General features: G+C 35.9%; 1 protein-coding gene across 1 annotated transcript in view; it reads right to left on the reverse strand.

The window, feature by feature from the left end:
- TBKBP1 (TBK1 binding protein 1) overlaps positions 1 to 25407 on the reverse strand; it is a 2809732-nt gene that overhangs the window by 2196243 nt on the left and 588082 nt on the right. Inside the window, exon 2 of the mRNA XM_044055270.1 lies at positions 2747 to 2885. The gene's annotated coding sequence lies outside the window, so the exon portion shown is untranslated. The remainder of the gene's footprint in view (positions 1 to 2746; positions 2886 to 25407) is intronic.

Consider the following 25407-nt stretch of genomic DNA (forward strand, 5'->3'; position numbering starts at 1 on the left):
ACGCCGCTTGCTCCATCCTTACGCTGGCGCGCTTTTGCGATTCACTATTATCTGCCTCATTTGCATGGAATTGACTACTAATACCTGGTTACGGCGCCGACACCGCCTCCACTCCTTGACAACCATTGCGCTGGGGTTGCAGCTTTACATACATACTATGGTGTGTGGTGGCTGTGCAGCTGATTTGTGTTCTAATGCTCTTTTCGACATTATCATATTATTTCATTGCTTTACAACTTCTGTGCACACATCCCGGGTCTGCTGTTCTTTCTACGCACGCGCCATTTATGTCATTTTTTACATTTTGTGCATATTTTCTTTGGACATTCTCGGTGCCTTTCCACATTGGCATATTGCACCTATATGATACCTGACTTTGACAGCCTTCCGCTACTCCTCCGTATGTTTGGGTAAATGTAAACCGCTTTTTTGGTTTACATTGCCGCGCCCTTACGCTTACGCCTGCGCCACTGTGGATCGCTATTGCCCTCATTTGCATGGTGCAATACCGCACACAGTGTGTTTTGCATACCTACGCCGGGCGGGACCGTCCGCGACCGGTAGTGCACGTGGAATTCATTCATACCTGAATCGCTCAGCAGCCATATTTGGCGTTATAACGCCGACGCTATGCTGGCGCCTGGCGCAAGGTTCATGAATCCCGGGGATTGTCTATAAATAAAAATGATAAAAATAATAAAGATAAATATGAAACATATGTACAAAATCTGTGTATGTATGTGTATGTATATATATATATATATATATATATATATATATATATATATATATATATATATATATATACACATTATGTATGTGTAAATATATCTATGTAAATTAATATGTGTGTGTGTGTGTAAATACACCTTACAGTTAACTACCTATTCCTAGCCAATATTAAAAAAACATTTAATGTTAATGGTGGCATTAAGGCCAGGAGTTTGGTCAGCAATCAACATAATTTGCCATAAACTTTCTCGACTCTCCAAAAAAGTCTTGTAGTCACCTATAAATAAGCCTGAGTTTACCTTCTCTAACACAGAAAAAGAAAACTTCTTAAACAGGCGACACACTGTAGCATGAACAGCCAACGCATTAGTGCCATCTTTCTTTCTAATGGCTAAACAATGTTCATAAATTCTTTTGTTAAGAGCTCTAATGGTCTTACCAATGTACAACTTGTCACATGCATCATACTTGGCACATTAAACATTAGTTTTATTACAGGTGTAATATTCCTTAGACCAAACAGTCCTCGCAATGTGCTTAAATTCAATGCTAGACATGTTGCTCATAAACCTACATTGTTTACAACGTCCACAAGAAAAACTTCCAACAGTGTGAGATGTCAAATTAGAAACCACTTTTTTGCTGTTGTTCCCCAAAATTGACTTAATATTAGTAATCTTTTTATAAGTAAAGAAGGGTCTATCCCCCACAGCCTTTACAAGTTCCATATTCCCCATCATAACTTTCCAGTGGTCTAATAAGACTTTTCTAATATAGAGCCTCTCATTACATATGGGAATGGGAAAAGCTAAGGAAAATTTTGAAGAATCATTATGTTGTGCCCCATGATTTCCTGAACACTTCAGTCTGTCCCATTTTAAGCCTTGATGACACTTCTAAGGGGGTGTCTACCAACGCACAACATAATACTAATTACTAATATTAAGTCAATTTTGGAGACCAACAGCAAAAAATAGCCCAAGATCTGCCATTCATTTCCTATTCTACTCACTCTTTATATCTGAATAGATACTATCGACAAATAAGGGATGGGGACCTTGCTTTCAACTATCAGACATTCAAGGGGCATGAATTCAGTCAAGGATGCAGCTTCGAAACATCATGAAAGAAATAAAATCAGTCAGCCTTGGCTTAAATGCATTCAGGGCCAATCTCTCTCTATCCCCAAAACAGATAAACACAGACAATCCTGCATTCATATGGTACAGCAATAAATGGGGAATAACACACACACACACACACACACACACACACACACACACACACACACACGTTTTCTGCAGAACCACAATGAGCATTTCAGGCTGAACACTTCAGAACAGCCCTTCTGAACAGATGCTACACCTGCTAGGTCAATGCAATGCCTTAGCACACTTGTTCTGCAGAAAAGTTGATCTACTCTAATCTATGAGTTTCTTTTACATGAATTCAGTCTACGGCATTTCTCATACAGACCTTGTTTCTTGTCACAAGGATACATAAGTACCAACAATCCGGTTCTCATCTACCCATCAAAAAAGGTATAGAAGTCTGATCACTTTCCTTTACCGTGGGCAAAAATATAGCATTTATTTATTTGTTGCATTTTCCTTATCAAATTCCTCACTTAATTCTGATAGCACCATTTAATATTAGTAACAAAAAAACAACCAACACAACCTTCATCATTCGTTCTGCTTGTGCAAACAACCTTCTGCTTGTCTACTACAGACAATTTTCTTAACGGTTCTAACGCTCAAGCAGGGGCACTAACATTCCACGGTCAGGCTGGTAAGTCTACTTGCATAAAAGGTACCTTTTTTTAATAATAAAGAAGAGTTCATCTTTAAAAAAAAAAATCAAACAAATCAGTAAAAATACACCTACATCATGTCAAAAATATAATATATCACTATGTTAAATTACTGTCTTTATTTTAATGTGGGTATGTCTATTGAAAGAAATCAATGCAAGCTCGGAACCTTTGGGTGATTTTTAATAAGCAACTCCCTACCTGCCTGAGAGGACAGCTGGTTAAGAAAGATAGCAGGTAACATCACTGCATGTAGCAGGTAGCTGACAAAAGATCAATCACATTCAGAAGAAGTCACAGGTCCTAGGCTTTTCTTCCATGCAAGAACCAGCACTTACACCTAAAATAAGAAAAGAAACAAGAATTAGAACTGATTAGGTGAAATGGTTAACTGTCCACATTGTACTTTCCTGCTGATAGTGTAATAAATATGCTAAGGCAAGAAAAGAGATTTAAGTCCAGTGATGTATTCTCAGGAGCAGGAAATGGGAGGCAATCCGCTGCAGTCCTGCATGTTAGTAAAATATAAGAACAGTACTGCATACATTTAGGAAAGGGTGGAGGTGCGACGGTGGACTTAGAAAGTAAATCTTAAGCTACAGTGTGCCGATAGCCTCTTGAGTTCTGCAAGTTTAATAATTGCACATTATTAACGTTTCCTAAGACTTGCAGCATTTTTACCAGCAGCACATAAGATATTTGTAGACTAGGAAACTTTTTGCATAATCTTTGAATGACGACTACTGCCACTCGAACCAACGGAATTGTCAATACCACACCAAGCTATACCAGTGAAAAAATGTTCAAACTTCATACAAATTCTTTAATGTACCAGAAACAAAGGCCAATACAGTTTCCTCTGTATTGGTCTTTTTTTCTGGTACATTAAAGAATTTGTACAAAGTTTGAAATTTTTTTTCATTGGTATAGCTTGGTGTGGTATTGACAACTTTTTGCATAATGTTCGGTACCTAACTAGCCCTTAAAAATAGTGCTATCATTTACTGAAGCAAGGAGTCTGAGCAACAACAAAAAGTCACATGGCTGACACTGTTCAATAAAACCTGCCATCCGAAGTTACTGTTTGTAGGGTTGTGAAAGTGGACCAAGATGCTCTCATTATCGAATTAAACTACCGAAAGCATTCTAGTGCCACGTCTATAGCTGCTGGAAGGGACACTGAAGCTGATAACCAGAAACCTCCCTCCTTCATTCATTTATTCTCTGACATCTCTATTATTCTATTCAGGGCTGCAGGACAGCGAGTCCTATTGCAGCACTTACTGGTCTTAAGGTCAGGATGCTATTCCATTGTGAGACACATACACACACACACACACACACACACACACACACACACACACACACACACACACACACACAGTCACTGACATGCAGGCAGTTTACAGGACCATGAACTGGCCTTATGGCATGTCTTTGAAATGTGGGGAAAAAATGGAAGTAAGCACTGAAAACCCATACAGACGTAGGGATGGGTGTGTGCAGATTCTGCACAGAAGGTGCTCCAGCAAGGGGCTAGACTAGAAAACCAAGAATTATAAGGCAACAATGTTAACCACAGCACCGTTGTGCCACGCTTGGTCACATTAATAAGCAACACAAGAACACAATGCACCAAAATGGGAAGAAATATTCAAATGACAATACAGCAGATAAAAGGGAGTTGTAGCTGGAGAAACAGGGTGCATGTATGTGACTGCAGAAAAGGACAATGCTGAAATACAATACTTTAGAACACAGTCACAATATAAGAGTATAGACTCCCTTACCTAAATGAGCACTGCAAACGTTTTTTTTTTTTTTTTGAGGAGGGTTTCTCAATCTGCTTATAGCAAACATAATTACAAGTTCACCCTATACCTAAGAAACAAACAGAGGGGTGTAATCCAAATAAAAATATAGCAAAAAACATTCTTGAAGAATGACCTTAGGTTCATGTGATCTTCATTCTGCACACCCATCACCCACCCCCTTCCAAGCACTTATCTAGCACCCATATCAGTTATATCATTTGTTTAAGTATGAAAAATCTGAAGAATCTGTAAATTATCCAGATTAGCTTTCACCAAATGCTGGAAATCTCTGGATTCCTACCAATAAAATTAGAAATATATTTGTCACCCACGACTAGTCCAAAATGCATAATATAACAGTCAGTCAGCTCTAAAGCTATACAAACATCAGACAGAATTCTTCTAATTATAATGTTTTACAGACACACATTTATAACAGAAGGAAGGTGAATGTTTAGTTTCTTAGCTGAATACTAGAAGGTAAACATCTTCCAGTTTCATACGGTTGTAAGACTGATCAGAATCTTCATACACCCCCCTCCCCCCCAAAAAAAGAAAAAGAACCACAAAAGCAAGCTACATTTTACCTATAAACAAGCTGCAAAACTTGACAGGGTTATAGGGTAAGAGAGTTACAAAAGAGGCATCAGGTGTAACAAATATGTTTTAAAGTAAATTAGAGATAAGAAAAATGCACACAATGGAATAACAATTTAGTTCAAAGCTGTTTATTTAAGCATAAAGAGACAAGATTTTGATCCAACCGCACGAGGTTAAAATATCAGGTAATTTGAAATAGTTCCAAACAATACACATGCTTCAAAGCATGAAATCAGTGAAACAGCCGGAATATCTAATGATATAAAACTGTCTCTAAAAACATTAGCACAAAATTAAGTTTGAGCAAATAAAATAAAAATTGAAGAGTGCAGCAGATTTAAAAGAACAGGGAGGTTGCATGAATCTATGTGTGTGTGTGTGTGTGTGTGTTTAGTGGTTTCATAATTTCATAATTTCTTAACAATTTGAGATTTCAGTACAAATATGTGGCCAAGAGCAATACATAATCACCACAGTTACCTTGAGCCTCAAGACACTTGTACATAAGGCCATATGTTGCAGGAAAACTTAAATTACTACATTTATAATAACAGAAATTTCAATGCAAATTTATAAGACAGAAAGCCTTCACAGATGAGACAGTGTAATTCTGGAGGATCCAAGATGCTGAAGCACAGCTAGAAAAGGAAGAACAACAAGCTACACCCAAACAACAGTTTGCAGTGCACGACGCCCCTTAGGTGGCTTAACAATATCAGAAATGAGTGGACCAGCTGCACAGACATGGACAGGAAAATAAACAAACCACTCCCAGCAGCATCAGCATCCAGACAAGTGCAGGCTCCAAAAAGACAGTAAACTAGAACCTCAGACTCCACAGTTAGACAAACCATAACCACTAAGTCACTGTGTCACTCCTTTGTATAAGGAGACCACTTCTGCCTTCCTGTTTTTGTTTGTTATTTTTTTGGTATGTCTCTACTCCCCCAAAGAAATACAATTGTTTGCCAGTAAATATATTTATCAATTCTCTTAGTATCCCAAGGGACAGCTGCCCAAAATTCTCTTTCTGCCTCATAGTAAAGTTAATATAGTCACATTTGCAAATGAGGTCGATTTCAAAGTTGATAAGCACAGCAAAGTATAAAGAAAGCTTTATAATGAGCCGAACAAGCAAACTCCTTTTAGGGCTATAACAGGGACTTACAAATCTGCTGCCTCCAGAGAGCAGACATACTTTATCTCCCCTTTCATCAATAAAGAAAAGGCAATGTTGCCCTTGGAGTAGCCTATACTGGAGGCAGCATCAATGAGTAATTAATACTGTCCTTGGAGTGACCTATACTGGAGGCAGCATCAATGAGTAATTAATACTGCCCTTGGAGTGGCCTATACTGGAGGCAGCATTAATGAGTAATTAATACTGTCCTTGGAGTGGCCTATACTGGAGGCAACATCAATGAGTAATTAATACTGTCCTTGGAGTGGCCTATACTGGAGGCAGCATCAATGAGTAATTAATACTGTCCTTGGAGTGGCCTATACTGGAGGCAGCATCAATGAGTAATTAACACTGTCCTTGGAGTGGCCTATACTGGAGGCAGCATCAATGAGTAATTAACACTGTCCTTGGAGTGGCCTATACTGGAGGCAGCATTAATGAGTAATTAATACTGTCCTTGGAGTGGCCTATACTGGAGGCAGCATCAATGAGTAATTAATACTGTCCTTGGAGTGGCCTATACTGGAGGCAGCATCAATGAGTAATCAATACTGTTCTTGGAGCGGCCTATACTGGAGGGAGTATTAATAAGTAGTTAATGCTGTTCTTGGCATGGCTTACACTAGAGACAGCATCAATGAATAGTTACTACTGTCCTTGGTGTGATGTACTCTGGAGACAGCATCAATGAGCTGGTAATGCTGTCTTCTGAGTGGCTTACACTGGAGAAAATATCCATGAGTAATAATGTTATCCTTGGAGTGGTCTATACTGGAGAGAGCATAAATGAATAAGTAATCTTTTCCTTGGAGTGGCCTTCACTGGAAACAGCATCAGTACAGTTAGTACCAATTGTACAGCTCTTCAGTTCCAGAGTACCATTAGGAATAGTGTGGGCCTGAATGTTGTATCACGTGGCATTGGTTAAGGCACCTCAAGCTTGAGAACACCCCAGCATTCCAAGGTTCATAAAGAATGAAAGGTGGACAAAAAGGATTCAAGCTAGAGGTCATCGCAGGGATCCTTCTTCAAATTACAATGGCTAGTCATTTCTCCTGATGTGAAGTCCCATCTATATCCCTTGATCTTTTTATGTGGTGTGCCTGCTCCCCAAGGTAAGCTTCCTGGAGTGACAAATATAAGTTACTCGGAATCCAAGCCATGCTAATCACCATACAGTCTCACACACACATACATACGTCTACATATATATATATATATATATGTACACACACATATATATATATATATATATATATATATATATATATATATATATATATATATGTGTGTGTACATATATATATATACATAGAGAGAGAGAGACAGATACCTATATAGATATATAAATACATACACATAAATATATATATATATATATATATATATATATATACACACACACACACACACACACACACACACACACACACACACACACCGATATATAGACAGATGGATATAAACATTTTGATTTGCATTTTTTTGGTGGCCTATCTAATCACAGATCTTTATGCAGTAATAACACAGTAAGTCTGGGAGGAATGCCACAATGTCACGTTCTTTACAAATAAAACTGTGAGTATCTTCTATGGGATTCCCCGCACTTTGTTGAGGGTAAAGTGGTTGAGGTTCCATCTGGACAAGTTTAAACCTTTAATGTTGAGCTCTTCAGTTGCTGTTTTCCATAGAACTTTACTGCCACTGTGGTTCCTTCTGCCCCTTTCGTTTACTTTTAAGCTGGCTGTCTCATTCACCTGAAGAAGGCCGAGCCAAAAGGAAGAGCTCCTCACTGCTCATTGAGTGAATTCTCTGACACCCTCAAGAACTCTGACGATTTGTAAATGAAACCTAATGCCGGCCTGATGTTAGGCTGTTTTAGGATAAAACTAATTTCATGTAATTATTTATTTATTTATTGTTTGTTTTGTTTTTGTTTTCCTTTGGATCTCCTTACAATCCACACATTTGCATGTTAGAAGTTCCGAGCACCCAGAACAAAGCAGAAAGTTGCAAATGTGACTATTATTTTTAATTTAAAAATATTTATTGACATTCCAAATGTAACATGATTTCTTTTCTTTTTTGTAAATTGAGGGGCTGCAGCCACCCCCCTGGTCTGTTTGAAGTTTACTCGTCCCTTCAAAAGTAAAAATTTAAATTTGAAACTCTGGCATCAACTTCAGCCTCAAATGGACAGCCATTACTGTTGTTTCCTAACAGCAATAAGATTCAGATTCCATCTGCAGGAAGAATGTGCCAATCCTTGGACAGCTCTTGCTAACATCGACTGTCCTGTTTGTGAAAGCTTTTCAAATGTACACATGATAACACTGGTATTAATACAGATGCAGCCTTTTCTGCCACTGCCTTTCTCTTGTAGATGAAAAATCCTCCTGAATATAACACTTCATATGAAGACTTACTCCAGAAAATAAAAGATGAACATTGCAACTTGCAATACGCAAACATTTTGGATGGCCGAACAGAATGGCTCTGCTACTTGTGCTTGAGGCACATTGGATCAAGACATGTGTCCTTACTGCCACTCGCTCGTTTCATCAGCTGCTCTAACTTCCGGAAATTTGCCTCACATAATGTTAGCTATCCTTATCGGAACTCCAAGTCCCTTTTCCAGATCACTCCCTAAATCTAAACGTCTCTTCTCCCTCCAGTTCACAATCTCTCCCTAAACCTAAAATCCCCTTCCCTTCTCTAACCCCAAAGTTTCCTGATCACTTCCTAAACCTAATATCCTGTCCCCCTCCGTAACCCAAAAGTCTGCACTAGTCTTCCCATCCCCTACCTAACCCAAACAGCACCTCCCCCACTCCCCTTCTCCACTTACCTGGTCCACAAGTACTTGCTTCCGTTCTTGTTGATGGTGCAGCAACTGCATGGCTGAATTCGCATTAGAGTTTGAGTGTGTGCATCTACTTGGATGAGGTAAGAGCCAGGGCTTGAGCTGCTGTAGAACACCTGAACAGAATACATACTTCTAAATTTATTTTTCTTACTATGGTGATGACCTGAGCTCAACAGTGTGGTCTTGAGCCGAATAAAGTTCTAACAGCTTTTAAAAGCTTGTTTCTCCTTCTGCTACTGTTCTTTGCTGGCAAGCAGTCTCCACTATAAGTCCTTAACTATGGCTAATGTTTTGTTAAACACCAAACACATAGCTAGGATGGGATGAAGGGAGCAGCTGCCTTGGGTGCAAAGCGTTAAGGGGTGCAATTGGCAGATGTTAATCAGTCTTTAGTGCATTACTAACATTTTGAACTGCCCGTATTGAATCTGCAGTCAGAACTAAAGCACTTTGGTGCTCTGTGTGTGACATAAACTGAAGCAGCTGCTTGCTACAGTTTAAAATGAAAGAAGAGCTTTTTTTTTTTCAACTTAAAGTTGAGGGGTGGTGTAAGATCTAGGACTGGCAAGGGGCACCAGAATAGCTTGCTGCATGCTATATCTCTGTTAAGCACCCCTAAGCACTGTTAACATTGACTCTCACTCTGGGGATGGGCTGATCAAGCTTATCTTTTTCTGAAGTTCTGAGCATAATTATGGCTCTCTGTATACAGGTTTATATCGCTTCCTCGAAAGTTTATTTAATCGAATAACTAATCATCGAATCCTATACATCGACGTTACTAGTCAGCAAACTACCTAAACATAGAATGTAAACTGACTGAACTGTTTTACTTGGCCAACACCGTGAACGTAAAATACACTGCGCAAGGCTTACTTAATAAAGGTATTTAAACCTTTGATATGAGAGCTACTGCCTTCAGAAAACATTCAGCGTCATATTTATCTCTATTCTCAATAACACCCTGGATATGACAATGCTGTACTTTAGTTTACCCTTTTCCTCAATGTAGTGCAATCTCAGACTTGGTATATTTAATTTTTGGGGAAAGTGATGGTGCCGGGGGGCTTGCCCCCCTGCTAAAATGAAAAAGAAAAAAATATTCGCAGACAGGTGTTATTGCATTTTATTATTTACAGACAAGTTTGGTGTTAATAAACTCACGAACAGTGTTAATGCACTTTACTGTTTACAGTTTATTGCTACAGCATATTTTACATTCACAGTGACGGCCAAGTAAAACAAATTTGATGTTTATGTAGTTCGCTGAATATGAACGTCAATGTATACGGTTTGATGATTAGTTATTCGATTAAATAAACATTCAACAAAGTGATATAGCCCCCCTATATACTACATAAATATTATCTTCATACCTGTCAGATGTCCCCAGTTTTGAAGAACATCCCAGACTTTATCTCATATTTTTGCCCTATCCCTTGTAAATGTTTTGATTTTCTGGTAAATTACTGTGAATTACACCCAGTCAACAATGCCAGATACTAGAGTTTCATACTTAATGTTCAGAAAATGCATGTTGATGTAAAACTTGTTGTTCTATGAACTTTTTAGATGAACTGATGTATTATTTAAAAACTTACCTTGATATTTGACCTTTGTCACCCTATTTTTTGGCTTTGTCCAGAATTCTGAGCAAAGAAGTTGAGAGGTATGATTATCTTATTAATAAAAACTCATTTGTAATTTTAATAAGCAAATAAATCTATCTAAAGTCACACATTAATAACTATTTACAATATACAAGATGTGCCATTATACCTACTTATGTCAAAATTTTACATAATTACTATTTTGACTTATATATATATATATATATATATATATACTACTCAGTCTCATACAAACTGCTCAGAGGTGACCTGTGTCTGGCATACAAGGCCATTTTAGACACAGCCTTGACTGAGTTGCTGCATATCTGTAAGATAAACTCCACTTTTGCAACCTGCACACAAGGCCTAAACCTGGTCTGTGACATTAATAGAACTTGTTGGCGGGATAGATTTGTGTCCTAAAGACTCCCCTGTCTGTGGAATAGACTCCCTCTCCATGTCAATCAAGGTACCTCTCTAGCCCTCTTTAACAGGAACCTGGATGACTGGATGGGAAACAGAAAATACACCCCTGGGATCCCACCTGTGTCCCTGCTGGACAGGGGAAACAGGTGCAGACTTTGAGGGAACATGGGCAAAATTGTTGTCTAGGCTTATAAGAGTCTCCGGGCCAATAGCCTAGTATCATCCTACAAAACTATGAACCTAAGCTGATTACTAAGGGTTTTATCATAACTCTCTTCGTCTCCCTTATTAGGCCCATAGTTGAATACAGTGCTCACTTTGGCATACACCTCACCTATGGTATAGCCTGAAAGAACCCAGTGTTAATGTACAGAGAAAATCAGGGGTATGATTCACATTATATATGCACAACACATTAGAACTCTTTCTTCTCTGTCTCATACGGACTCCTTAGAGGTGGCCTCTGCCCAGCCTACAAGTCCTCATATAGCCCTGTTTCAACTCCTGAGTGACCTCCTTCATATTTAAAAAATAGGTAATACCATGAACATTTGCACTAAAGACAGTGACATTCACTGTAACGTAAAGAAAACCTGCTAAAATGCGAGATACTTCACTCAAAGAACTCCCCTCCTCTAGAACATTCTTTATATTATACAAAGTAGTCACCATAAATACAACACCAGTCTTGTCCCACAAACTCTCATGCCAAGTGGTAGTTAGTAGTGGGAACTAGAGTAGCCAGGCTACAAATTACATTCCCGATCAAGTCCCTATAACAAGCTACAATAGTGGGAACTAGAGTGGCCACGCTACAAATTACAATCCCGATCAAGTCCCTAGTAACAAGCTAGAAATATCAAGCAAAACTCATTCACCTACTCAGTCCAAAAATGCTGTAACCTGACTCAAAACTCTCACTTCACATTACAAAATACCACAGTTAATTCACTGTTAAGTGTAGCATCCCTTATAATATAAGAACTAACCCCTAAAATATGCCCAACAATGTATGTCGGGGAGGCCAGCTACTGTGGACTATTATTTTCTGCTACAAACTTAAGAAAAATCTCCCTTTCTAATGTAATCTTAACTTTAAAAATAGAAATGTTCAAGAAAGCTATTTTATTAAAAAAATCTAAACCCCACATCCTTTAAACACAGGTTCACTTATAAATCCAAACAAGCCTGAAACCTAAGAAAATATCTCCTCATGGGGCTATAGGAGACCTTGCAACTATGCCCATTAGCTGCTGGAAACATTTCTGTGTTATCAAAATAAAGCATATTATGAGTTAAAATAAATTAGCATAACGTCATAATTGTATAACCACATTTCATTATCTCAAACTCTCAGAAACAGCTAAATGACACCTTCTACCCCATGCTAATAAGTGACCTTGCAACAAAGTCCATTGATATCAAAGGCTCACTGGCCATTTAGCAGGATCTACTTCACCTCTGCTAGACTATATTGAAAAAACTGTTTAATGTCGCTTAAAAACCCCATGGGTCTGACTAACACAGTTAGTTATAAAATGAAATCAATAAAAGTTTTAGCACAGCTTCCAGAAAAACATTACCTGAAACAATCAATCTTAGAGGAGGACTGTCAACTCCTTTGTGCTCCTTGAGAATTCAAATAATGTATGACATGCAATGCTGGTGATACTTACCTCTTTGTATTCATCAGAGATAATCATATAAAAATAGTCATAAATCAATAACATTAATTTTCTAGCACAAGAATATATAAACTGTAATGTCACTTTGCACCTGGCAGAATCAGACAATATAACATTTATCATACTCTGGTAATATTCAGAGTCATTTTAATTGTGGCGAAGCATTTAACTGCGTTTCTAATAGTAACTGCAGGCTGCCTTTCAGTCAATATATGTGCAAGAAGAAAGTCTTGACACTTCAAAATATAACATGATTCAAACAGAATAACAGCAAATTCTGAAATTCTTTATTATATTTTTCAAGCAATGATCTCACCTATACCCCGGGCAGTTGGTGCAGAGGGTTTGAGCTGTGAGCTATAGTTTCCGTGGCACAGGGTTTGACTCCTCCATCCATAGTTTGCCTGCTGTGTGACCTAGAGCAAGTCACTTAATCAGATAGTGCGGGGAATTTGAGTAAGGCTCCTGCATGGTTCCCTGGACTGAAAGTCTAATAATTAGTTAAATCTAGCAGTTGGTATAGAGGGTTAAGGCTGTGAGCTGTAGGTCCTGTGGTACAGGGTTTGATTCCCTCAGCTCTCATTTGCCTGCTGTGTAACAAATAGTCCCCTAAACTGTATGCCTATTAACTACCTATGAAGTACATATATGTATATGGGTGTAATTCAAAGGGTAGAATACACATTTGGTAAAAAAGTCTTTCTGGGTATAAAAAGGATAGACTGCACAAATGAGTGAATGCTAATTTGAGTGAATCACATATATCTGGATTTAGTTTTATATAGTGTAGGTAAGCAGGAGTGTGCAGGAAAATTAATGTTTGAATGAAAAAACAGTGGTTGTAAAGAAATGTAAGATTGTGTTATACCAGTTGCTTTGAAGAGTCTATATTATGTGATCGAAAAGCATGCATCGACACATAAACAGCAAAAACACTAATCACCAAACAGTCACTTCAGTGAATGTTTTCCCAGGGGAAAAATCACTTAGCCAAAGAAAAACAAAACAAACTTTCAAACCCTGCAAAGTGGGGGGGGGGGCTCACCCACCCATGCCCCCTGATGAGGGGGCCGTACTCCCACTCCCCTTACTAACTATACCAATTCCAAGATCGCACTACTGTGGGTAAAATGGCAAATCCCAACAGTGGACAAGCGTTTTTTTTTCCCCTGGGAAAAAATTTGTTGAAGTGGCCATTCGGAGATTAGTGTGTTCGCTGTTTATGTGTCGATGAACATGTTTTTCAATCACATAATATAGACCCGTTTTGAATATGCATGTGTAGATTAAGGGTTGGGTAAGGGGATAGATTCAGTGTTTTGCATGTTCTGTGTTGTCAGTGTTGTGTGTCCTTTTGTCTTGTGTAGTGGCACTGTTACAGAAAGGGTTTTAGTAATGTAATGTGTAGGTTTAGGGTTCGAGGCTGGGCTAGAGACAGGATTACGTTTAGTGTTAACACACATGAGTAAGACAGTGTGGAGCTGGCAAAGTCCAATCAACAGGAATGGTAACATATGCTCTGTCATTATCTGGTCTACTGGCATATGCAGATAACAATTAATACAGTGTGCCTTCACTCTAAAATAAACAAAAAACACACAGTGTCCTTCTCTAGGCTTTTCTTGCATTCCTGAATGTTTTTTCGCAGCTGTGAAACTCTATAAGAGCCATACAGAATTCTATTTAAGACAGCCTTTATTAATGCTGTGCAGTCTGAGCAAGGACCTGCTATGGTATGTATGGGGCATCTGATTTATTGTTTTTTTGTCTTTATGTAATTTCTACATCATATGGTCTATGATTTGTTGGTGGGATGCCCTTCCTCTTGCATCCAGTTACACAGACAACATATTTCAACTGCTATAAACATTTAAATCCTACAGCATCACATTTTAAAAGTTTATTAGAGCTGATTTTACATTCCAAAATTAGAAGCTGCCATCTTGCCTCGGCTTGAAAACACCCCCTGACTGGCATTCTTTTAAGACATAACAGCTTCAAGCTGGGTAGCCGGAAACAGGATTACAGTATTAAGCAGCCCTGATCACTCATTAAAATGTCAGTATATTCCCTTTACATCTTTAGGAGTGTATACAGAATCTGCCAGCTAGCAGTAATATGCCAGAAACAGTAAAGAAGTGACAATTGCAGCCTTCTGTGAAACAAAGATTTACTACAAGAGCAATAAATTAGATATTATCAGCATGAATAATACCATACAAGACAAAAAAAGTATATTGGAAGAATTTGGAAAAGAATAAAAAAATGTTTCATAGGCACTTTAGCTAAGAGTTTTCATGCAGTACTAAAGAATTCAGTCAAAAACAATTTAAATACAGTATCTAAACACAAAACACACTGTATTACATTTGACCACTGTCTCCTTTAAAGTTAAAGGCCCATTACAGGTATTTCAAAGACTGGCAAAAAGGCCTAGACGTTTATTGCCAGATTTCTGTCGCAAAACATGAATACAGAATTTTTTTTAAGTGCCATGACAATGAAAGTGCTTAACTGGTGTCACGACTATTTTGTTTTACTTTTTGTTTTGAGCTGTGAAAAACACAAACTCAGACAATGGCAATGGAAGATGTTAAAGGCACTTAATGTTTCACATTTAATTAAATATTCTATCATTTTAAAAATGCATGAGAAAGAAAGCTCTGTATCTTCAGATGATGAATAGGATTCTTATCTGAGCAGAAGAGCAGCATAAGGCTGTAAAAAAGACAAAAAAACTCAAGTTTTAATAATGCTTGACCAGTGGAAGCAAGAGTCTGAGTGCTGGAAACTGTAATGAGCAGGAATGTTTCATCACCACCACACCTTAGTTACCATTCCAAAGAACACCACGGTCATGGTTACACGCTGTAGAATGTTACTGATAGGCTGTGACGTGATACGAGTGTGGGCATCTCCTAAAGAATTGTAAGAAAAACAATAGAATCCCACTGGAGTAAGATGGGACAATTCATTTACCTATGATATGCTATAAGAGATATTTTTTGTTTATAACTAAGAAAAAAATCCATATGCTGTTTCAGAAAAAAAAAATAAGTCAATTTCTACATATAGGTGGACTGTTAAGCTTACAAAGAAAAATATAAGTCTTCTTCAAAAAATGACTTTCAGTCTCCACAGTGAGTACACAGCTGAATCGACATCCTCCATGTCTGTAGCCAAAACATACTCTGAACATTGTTACTGTATTTTCATTTTGTATACCATGATGTTCATCTGGGTCGAAGCCTATTTTCACTGGAGGTCTAGAGAAGACCATAAAATCAACATACACAAGAATTTATACAAACAGGCACATAATAAATTTAAAGTGTCTTGTACGCAGATGTTTTAGCTCACAAATGGTATTAATAGCTGCTTAGGCAAGACATTTTCAAACTGTACATGTGGAGGAACAGACAGCAAAAATATTGACATGTCGTAAGACATAATAATGACTAAGACAATGGATAAACAAAATCACATCCAACTTGTTGTGAGATCAATATTAACTTGAAACTGGAGCAGAGATACAGTCATGGAAAAGCAGCTGAACAAGGCTTCTAAAGTTTTGCATAAGAATCCATTACAAAACTGAAATGAGAAAAGAATGTTTTCTCAAGGGTATTTTGTTAGACCTGCTAGCTTTGGTACAGAACTGGTTCCATGTGTGAGCTTCAAAATTTCTGAGCAGAACTACACTGCAAAATTACAGCTCCAGTTTTATTTCCAAAGGTGTTACTGGCTGACCTGGGTTTTGTATAAGGAACGTACCATTCCACACATTTCTGAGCTAATTCTGTCAGTCTGGAACGTACCACTTCACAAATTTTTCTGAAGTAATTGTGTGAGTGTAGCATACAGAAACTGGTAAGCTTACTCAATGGTAGTCCAATCTATGCTTAAAAAAGGCCAGTTCAGGGACATAAGCAAGCCACTACAATGGGCAAATTTACATAAGGTTAAAAGAAGTGCTCAACAATTGATGCCTGGGAAATCCTTTTGTCACTCTTGAACTCCATGGAGTATTGCTAACTTCCATTTCTGTCAGCTGCACACCTCTTAAACTAGTTTAGAGTACAGGGTCCCTGTCCCCGACCCACAAGTCTGACTGTATTAAATGCCTCAAATGGGTCCAAGAACAGGTTTAGTATCACTTGCCCATTGTTTCCACAGTACTGTACTATGTCCAAAATCCATGTCCGGATTTGCTTAACATATTGACAGATTCTTTATGGACTGTATAGCTTAGACAGCTTCCAGCAGACTGCTCTTTCGCTATATGGATTGTAAGCTTTTAATAGACTATTCATTCCAGAATTTCTATGTCATTATTCAAGCTTTCAGTGAACCTAAAACTGTCAGACTTGATCGATGTTCCATCCCTGAGGATAGGAAAAAGCAGCAGACTGACCACTAAACCTTATAATATACTGCTACTTAGCAGTGCAGACAAGGGAATGAGCAGTGGATATGTGTGGCAGGTCTAGCGTTATGAACATTGGCTCTAGCTGACGGTCAGTGCTGATGTAGAAAATAGGAAAAAGGGGGTTTGATGCTGATCTTTATAAATTCAAGTGGAACATCACCTGACAGCACAAAACAAGAGCCCCTTACTTTAAACACAAGTTTTCTGACCATAAAAATATATGCCTCTTCTGGGTAGAATTACCATCAGCTGCTCAGCTATAATTGTTTTGATGGACATGTATATGACTTACTTTCACAAACTCTGCTGATAAGCAGATTGCCATGTTATTCAGAAAATTCTTTGGGAAAAAACAGTCCGATTATCAGTAGAGTGTGATAAATGAAGCGGTAGCCATCTTACTGGAATGCAGTAAATAATTTACAGTAGCTTATAATGTTTATCCGTATCACATTGCTATATTATTTCACAACCATGTAACCTTTCTTGTATTAGCAGATTTTCTGCAAGGTGTGAGCATTTCTGAGTTGCCACTACTAACAGAAAGGTGTCAAGGAATCTGCTGAATGGTGAACTTGTCCAGACTTTGTCACGGTTAAACATTAATGCTTTGAGTTCATCTGACTCCCAGGATTTAGGAGTATATTTTAGTTTAAACGTTTTGGGGGCCACACTATCAAATATTCACAAGATGACCTTAACAAAGTAGATGGGAAATAGTTCAGTGGTCTTGATCTATACTTAGGATAACTTAATTAACGGCATCCTGGTCCATAGTTTTCATACTTCTCTCACAATGATAGATAAATATGAGAATAATTGATCTTGCTCTGATGATGAATACCAAATATAGTCACCAGTAACACTGACAAGTAGGATTGCTAGATGGCTAACATCTAACAAATAACATAATACCAAATCTTAAAGATGAACATCATCTAAAAATAAATACTAAGCAAACAGTGGCAACAACAACTGCATTATGGGAAACTTTAGGCCCAACTGTAAAAATGCCTTTAATTCTAGCCTAAACAGTTCAGGTTCAGATCATATTAAAGTATTTCAAAGTTAAGGAGCAGAAATTGATTAATTTCACTGTAGCATGTTTGTTTGAAGACTTCACTGTAGAAAACTGCTTTTAATTTGTGCAGAAATATAAATAATTCCTCATTTAGAACAAGAACACTCATCCATTTACCTGCTTAACTGAATAAACTACTGGAAAACTTCAACACAGTGTCTTTATTCCTCCCATAGGGATGGTATCAAAGAGAGCGAGAAAGAGTCTCCTCGATCTGCTAGCTAAAGTGATTTTATTTGGACTAATCCTTTGTATTCTGTTTCTTGTTAGTCCTGTCACCCTCTGGGTCACAGGTGGGATACTAGACTTCACTTGAGCCCTCTGGATTACCCCTATTTCCTTTTAAAGAAGGAGGGTTGTCTTATCTGCATCCCAAAGTATATGTCCATACTGAGAGTTGGAGGGGGTCAGATATTTTGGAAATGCCATATTTCTTTGGCTGGGCTATGTACTCAGGCATACAATACATGTAATACCAGTCCATGGCACTTATGTGCATTTTTTTTTTACTCAGGTAATTTTTATTTTAAATGTATAACAAACAACAGAAATACTTGTTTACAGTTAACAAGCATATTAATTAATAGATTAACTATATACAGTATTTACATTCAGCCTGACATGAGTAGATTTGAATAATAAGTTTATACAAAAATGATTAAACAGATACAGCTGTTTTCATGAGGAGACTGATTCCATTTGTAAAGTGTCAATCAATGTCAAGACTTTCTTCCAGGGATTATTGACTAATGGTTGAGGAAACATTATTAGTTCTTTGTTTTTTACCTCCATTAAAGCTGTCTTCTTCAGTAAACACAAAATATCTTCTCTATTAGGCACTGTGGTAGAGTTCAATTTCCTGGTTATGCATTTCCTAGCTATATCTAGTATTGTCCACAGTAAGTAAAGGTTAGGTTTATTTATAAAAGAACCTTCATTTATATTCAATAATATTAAAGCTTTGGTCATGACAAATGTGTGTATAAATTGCTTGTAAGAAATTATTAATTTCATTCCAAAAAAAATTAATTTTCGTACTGTCATAGAAAATGTGAGACCAATCGGCTTTATTGGTCTGATGACATCTCCAACATAACCCATTACTAGAAGAATTGATTTTTGAAATTTTATCACGAGTTGAAAAGGATCTGTGTAGGTATTTCCAGTTAAATATTCTCCAGTATCGGGAATAAGACATTAATTTAACTGAAGGTAATATGTTTGATTTATTTTCTGGGGTTAAAGGTATCGAATATCCTTTAGTAATGTACTGCCAATATGCTGATTTAGGTGTTGGTTTATAATTTTTTATTAAATTATATAAATATGTTTCATTTTCATATTTTCATAATTACATATAATTCCAAACAATCTAGTTATAAATTTGTGTGAATTTGGGAAAGAAGAGTTACTTATTATCCTACATAGATCCTTGTAGTATGTCAAGACATTCTGAAGTATTAATCATTCATGAGAATTTAATCTATAAGTTGACAACAGATATTGCATATCTAAGACTTGTTGTTTTTTTATGCAATGTTGCCAGGATATTAATTTTTTTTGTTTCCAAGAGGTAAATATATCCCTATGAATCCTATCTGAAAAGTTCTTAGTAATACTTAAAAGGGTTAATATTGTGAACCAAAGCTTGAAATCCATATTCATATTAATAAATTTCTTAAAAGTTTCAAAAAGATGGTTGATTAAATTTAACTTAGTGGGTTTAATCATATTATATTGTAAATTTAAACTCAATGAATACCATAATATGTTATCCTTATCTACAGTTAAATTATTTTTTAACAATTTGTTTTCATTTATTATTATAATTGAGTGTAACAACTTCCAGTTAGATGTATAATTAGGATTTATCCAATCTATCACAGTTTTAAGTAAAGTAGCCCTTTATATACAGGATTCAATATCTGGGAAATTTATTCCTCTCTGATCCCATTGTCTGATATGGTGAGTATATGCAATTTTGTTTATTTTAGGATACCACAAGAATCTTAACAATATTGATGTTATTTCCTTAACATAGCTTTTTTCAGGTATTAACAAAGTAGCTTGTACTACATACAACATTTTAGGAAGTAGCACCATTTTTATCAATTGTAATCTATCTTCAATATTCATAAATCAGTTATTATATATTATCAATAACCCTTCTATAATTAATATTAAGTATCTCCTGTATATTTCCACTCAGCTCAATCCCCAGGTATTTTAAAGTTGTGACTTGCTCGTCTATGATGTGATTCTTATCAATTTGTATTTCTTTTTTTTTTATTCACTAATATATATTTTGATTTCTGGTTATTAAAATGAAGTCCTGAGATCTTGTGAAAGTTTTCTATCAATAAATCTATCTCATCTAACACTTCTTTTCAGTTTGATAATGTAAAAAGCACATCATCAGCAAAGAGCATGATCTTGGAATTATACTGGTCATATATATCTATCCCTTTTATCTTTGGATTGTTCCATACAATATAGCCAGTATCTCTATGGCCAATGCAAATAAAATGGGTGACATAGGACTACCTTGTTTAGTGCCTCTAGTAATTTGGATTGCCTATGAAGTAAAGGGTCCTATTTTAACATAAGCTAAATTATTTTCATAAACCTTTTTAACGAATGTAATAAAGGAGAGAGGGAAACCAAATGCATCTAGAGTTTTAATTAAATAATCCTAATTTAAAGAATCAAATGTTTTTTCTATATCCAGTCCAATTATCAAGGCTTCTGAATTTTTCTTTATTTAAATAATCAATTAATATCAGTATCCTTTTTATATTATCATGTGTGTGTCTATTATGTATAAACCCAGTTTAGTCGTTATTAATTATTTCAGTTATTTGACCTTTTATTCTACTTACCATAATAGAAATGAATATTTTATAATCACTATTCAGTAATGAAACTGGTCTATACGAACTACAATGACTAGAATCAGTATTTTCTTTTAAAATGGGGTGATTAAAGAATATCTCCATGAACGGGGAATTATTGCATGAGTTTGAATTTCAAGTAGTGTTTTATGTAACAATGTGGTTATATTTGTAGGAAATAGTTTGTATACTTCTATAATTAAACCATCTATCCCTGGGGATTTACCAATTTTACTCTCTTTGATTTTCTCATTAATTTCTTTGTGTGTGATGGGTTTTTGTAACTCCTGTTGTAAGTTTTCAGGGATTGTTTTTATATTAGGGAGTACAGTTTTGAAATTTGATTGATCTGTTATAGTGTTCTTGTTTTTATAATGTATTGTGTAATGATACTTAAAAGCATCCAATATATCCCCTATTTCCGAAACTTTCTTACCTTTCCCTTCATGTAAGATGTTAACAATAGCATTAGTTTTAGATTGCATATTGATTTTAACAGATAGATTACTTAGGTGTTTTGAAGAAGTAGCATAAGAGTTTATTTTTAATCTCTCCATGGCTAAATTAGTTTTATGGTTTAATATTTCATTATATCTTTTATTTAAATCTTCTAGTATCTTTTTGTTCCCAACTGAAGTCCTTTTTAAATTTGTAATTCTGATTCCCATTCTTTAAGTTACCACCTAATCATTTTACTATATATCTATATATATCTATATCTTTATATATATATATATATATATATATATATATATATATATATATATATATATAAGCTTGTAGTTAATCCCAGACCATTATTATGTTCACTTCTGGCTTGTAGTTTATATCTAAAAAGAAATGAATTTCACTAATTAACTATTGTTTGAATTCTTTAATTTTTTGTGATACACGAGGGAATTCTAGAGATAAGTGTTAATGGTTTAAAATCCATTTGCATTTTTGGGACTAGGGAATTGTGATCTGATAAAGGACATGGGATTATTGAGAAGGATGTCATTTTTGTATAAAGATCCTGAGAAAATGTATAATTTGTCTATTCTGGTTTGGGTGCCAAATCTATAATCTTGATGAGAAAACAGTAAGAGTTGTTATCTACAGTGTTGTAAGTATATTTTAATTTTAAAGCCTCAGTCCTTCTGTTTTAATAGTTTTGTAGTAGATGTTAAGCATAGAGATTTTTTTGTTAGTGGTTTCAGATGTGTCAGTAATACAATTAAAATCCCCACCAATTAAATTTCCTTTAGATGTATTTATAATAAGATCTAGGTGTTTTTAATTGTTTCCACCCCAATACCAGGAAACCAGTATAGGTTTACTAGTGTCCACATCCTGTTATTAAACTTCAAGATGACAATAGCTATAAGACCATCATTATCTACACATTTGTGTATAATTTAAGGACTTAAGGAATTAGTTTTCCGTAAGATTGTTACCCCTCTCTTCTTTGATTTAAATGTGGAGCAGGCCAGGGTCATATATTCACTTGGGTTCCATATAAATTTATCATTTTTTTAAAGTGTGTTTCCTGTAAGAGTATTATTTGAGCTCTGTTTAATTTTAGATATTTTAGTAGATTAGATCTTTTATTTGGGTTATTTAAGCCATTAGTGTTTAAAGATAATAAAGTAAGATCCATATCAAGTTATTTTTGAAGAAGTGTTTGATCTATTGTTATATTTATGTGGAATCGTCCCCTCCTCTAGTATGGATTTATTATTAATTTGTCGACAATCATCTATCTTAGTCAACAATGTTTCCTCTAATGTAATCAACAAGAATAGGCTTAAGTCAGGCTTACTAAAACTAACTAAAGTCTTAAAATCTAAAATGCATACTGAAATTAAACAAGTGTTGTTTTTAAACCCTACCCACCATGGAATGAAATACAGTCCTAGTCCAACAGATTGATAAGTCTGGTGGACTTTCACTCTTTGTTTCCCATTTCATCTGAGCTCCATATATAGTCTGTAAGTGTTAAAGGAGACTATTTTCAAATACAGTGATTATGATGTTATAACATTCAGCTGTTGGGGCTTAATATTTCTTCATAACTTAATGTATGTATCCTTCCCATCTATACATACATAACATATGTATCTGAGTTATGTTAATTATTAAGCTCTTTCAGCTTCTGAGTATCCTCATTTCTTTTCATGTTAAGTATGAACAGTAGCTGATTAAAAATAGCAAAATGTGAATCTATACCCATATTCACATAACATTTGGTTTAATTTCTCACACCAGTCTTTCACCACATCCTTCTATAACACAAAAAATTATCTAAACCTGTATTTGCAAAGGCTTGCAACAAGCGACATATATTATTAGTGTTATTCACATCATATAACAGACAATCATAAAATTTCAATAATATTGTTCAGTGAAGTTAGAAGATGTTTAAATCACCTTAAAACATGTCTATAAGGCTTTAGTCTTAATATGCTTAAACTAGTCAATTATATCTAGATTACAGAAAAACAACTTTCAAATCAGATATTTATACAGATATGAGCAAAGTATGTGAAGCACAAAAGTTCAGTATTATAGAGCTATACCGAGTATGATTTGCAGTGAGCTTCTTGTTTAATTAACTATGTTGTTATGCTTAAATAAATTATAATTAAAGTTTCTAACTGTTTTAGCATTTATCCTCTTATTTGTGGAACATAAATTATTCAAAAGGATATCTAAATATTTGTTGTTGTTGTTGTGTCTTTCGGCTTTTCCAGGTTAGGGGTCGCCACAGCTGAACTCCGATCCGCTAATGATTGGCAGTAGATTTTTTACATGCCGAGTTGCCGGCCCTGATGCACAACCTTCAACAAAGATATGCCCATTCATGCATGTCTCCACACAGAAGACACTCTAGCTGAGAATCGAACAGGACAACGTCTTACTGTGAGTCGACAATGCTACCACAGCACCACCAGTACAGTATTAAAAGGATATATAAATATATTTCCCAAAAATATAATATGGTCATACTTCCTTAATTCCATGAATAAACTGACAACCAGTCACAGCTTACTCTACGTATTGCTACAGCAACACTAAACAGAAACAATAGTTATGGCTAGAGAGCTGTTACTTGGCTATCCAGCTCACGAGTCTTACAAACTGCGAAAATCTTCACTTTTAAGCACTCACGAATTACAATTTCCCCACTCAACTGCTTTCCAGCTCAAAATCACTCTATTAAACTTTTCCCCCCTCTGTCCCCTCTCTCACTTCAGTGTTCTTAATGTAAATATCACCCAAGAATCATTACACCAAGTTCCATGTATACTGAACAAAGCAAGCATTCCTTCATTCAATTCAAGTCCCAAACAGTCTGAAAAATCAAAATAGACAATTACCACATTATAAGTCAAAGCCATCCAAAAGTCATCATTCACCATCACTATGCAACCACATCCCATGCCATTACTATAACCCCACTACAAATCCGTTATTCAGTTACGATGTGGTCACCCATTACTGCCAGCACTACTCACACTGCACTAAGTTAATGCCTGCAAATCTTCATTCACCTTAAAACAGTCTTACCTGTGTGTAACTCTTTTCAGTCATTAATCAGTTCAAGGTCCCAGTTTCCTCTAGTAACTTCTGTATTCAAAACAGAGTCAATCTTCTCACGAGGTTAATCATCCCTTAACAGCAACCGGAACAAACAGAAAAGATTACGTCCCTAAACAAGGCGTCATTGTGTGGTGACAATTTCTCTGTACAGAAGCCCGGCTTTAATCCAAACAACGTTATGTTTACTAACTGCATTCAAACCTATCAAACACATTTTCCCAAGGATATATGTGCCATGCTTGCATTATATGCTTGATACTAAGTGCACAACTCGATCAGAGTGTTTAGAGGAATTATAATAATACAAAGCTAAGTATTTATCGGCATAACACATCACGCTTCTATAACATTTAAAGGAATATTTCCTTTAACATAGTTTGTTCGCTCAATTTAAAAAAAAAAACAAGCAACAATCTGAAAAGTTAATTACTAGCATATAAAACCAGCATTGCTAATCTTTGGTATTGCTGTATTAGTTAACGAAAATGTGTTATTTACTTAATGCTTACTTACTTAATGAGAGAAATATGGTGAAACTTGACTATTAGGAGATTAACTCATTTTAGTCTATTAGGAATAAGGAATTAACTAGTCAAGTCACTATACATACAAAAGGTAAGAAAGAAAAGGAAGGAAGAAAGATAAGACAATAAAGACTTTTTATAACTATTTCTATAATATAAATCAAATATAGC

Source organism: Protopterus annectens, chromosome 13.part0 (assembly GCF_019279795.1).
Source record: "Protopterus annectens isolate FY-2018-M chromosome 13.part0, PAN1.0, whole genome shotgun sequence".
Classification (NCBI taxonomy): Eukaryota; Metazoa; Chordata; order Ceratodontiformes; family Protopteridae; genus Protopterus; species Protopterus annectens.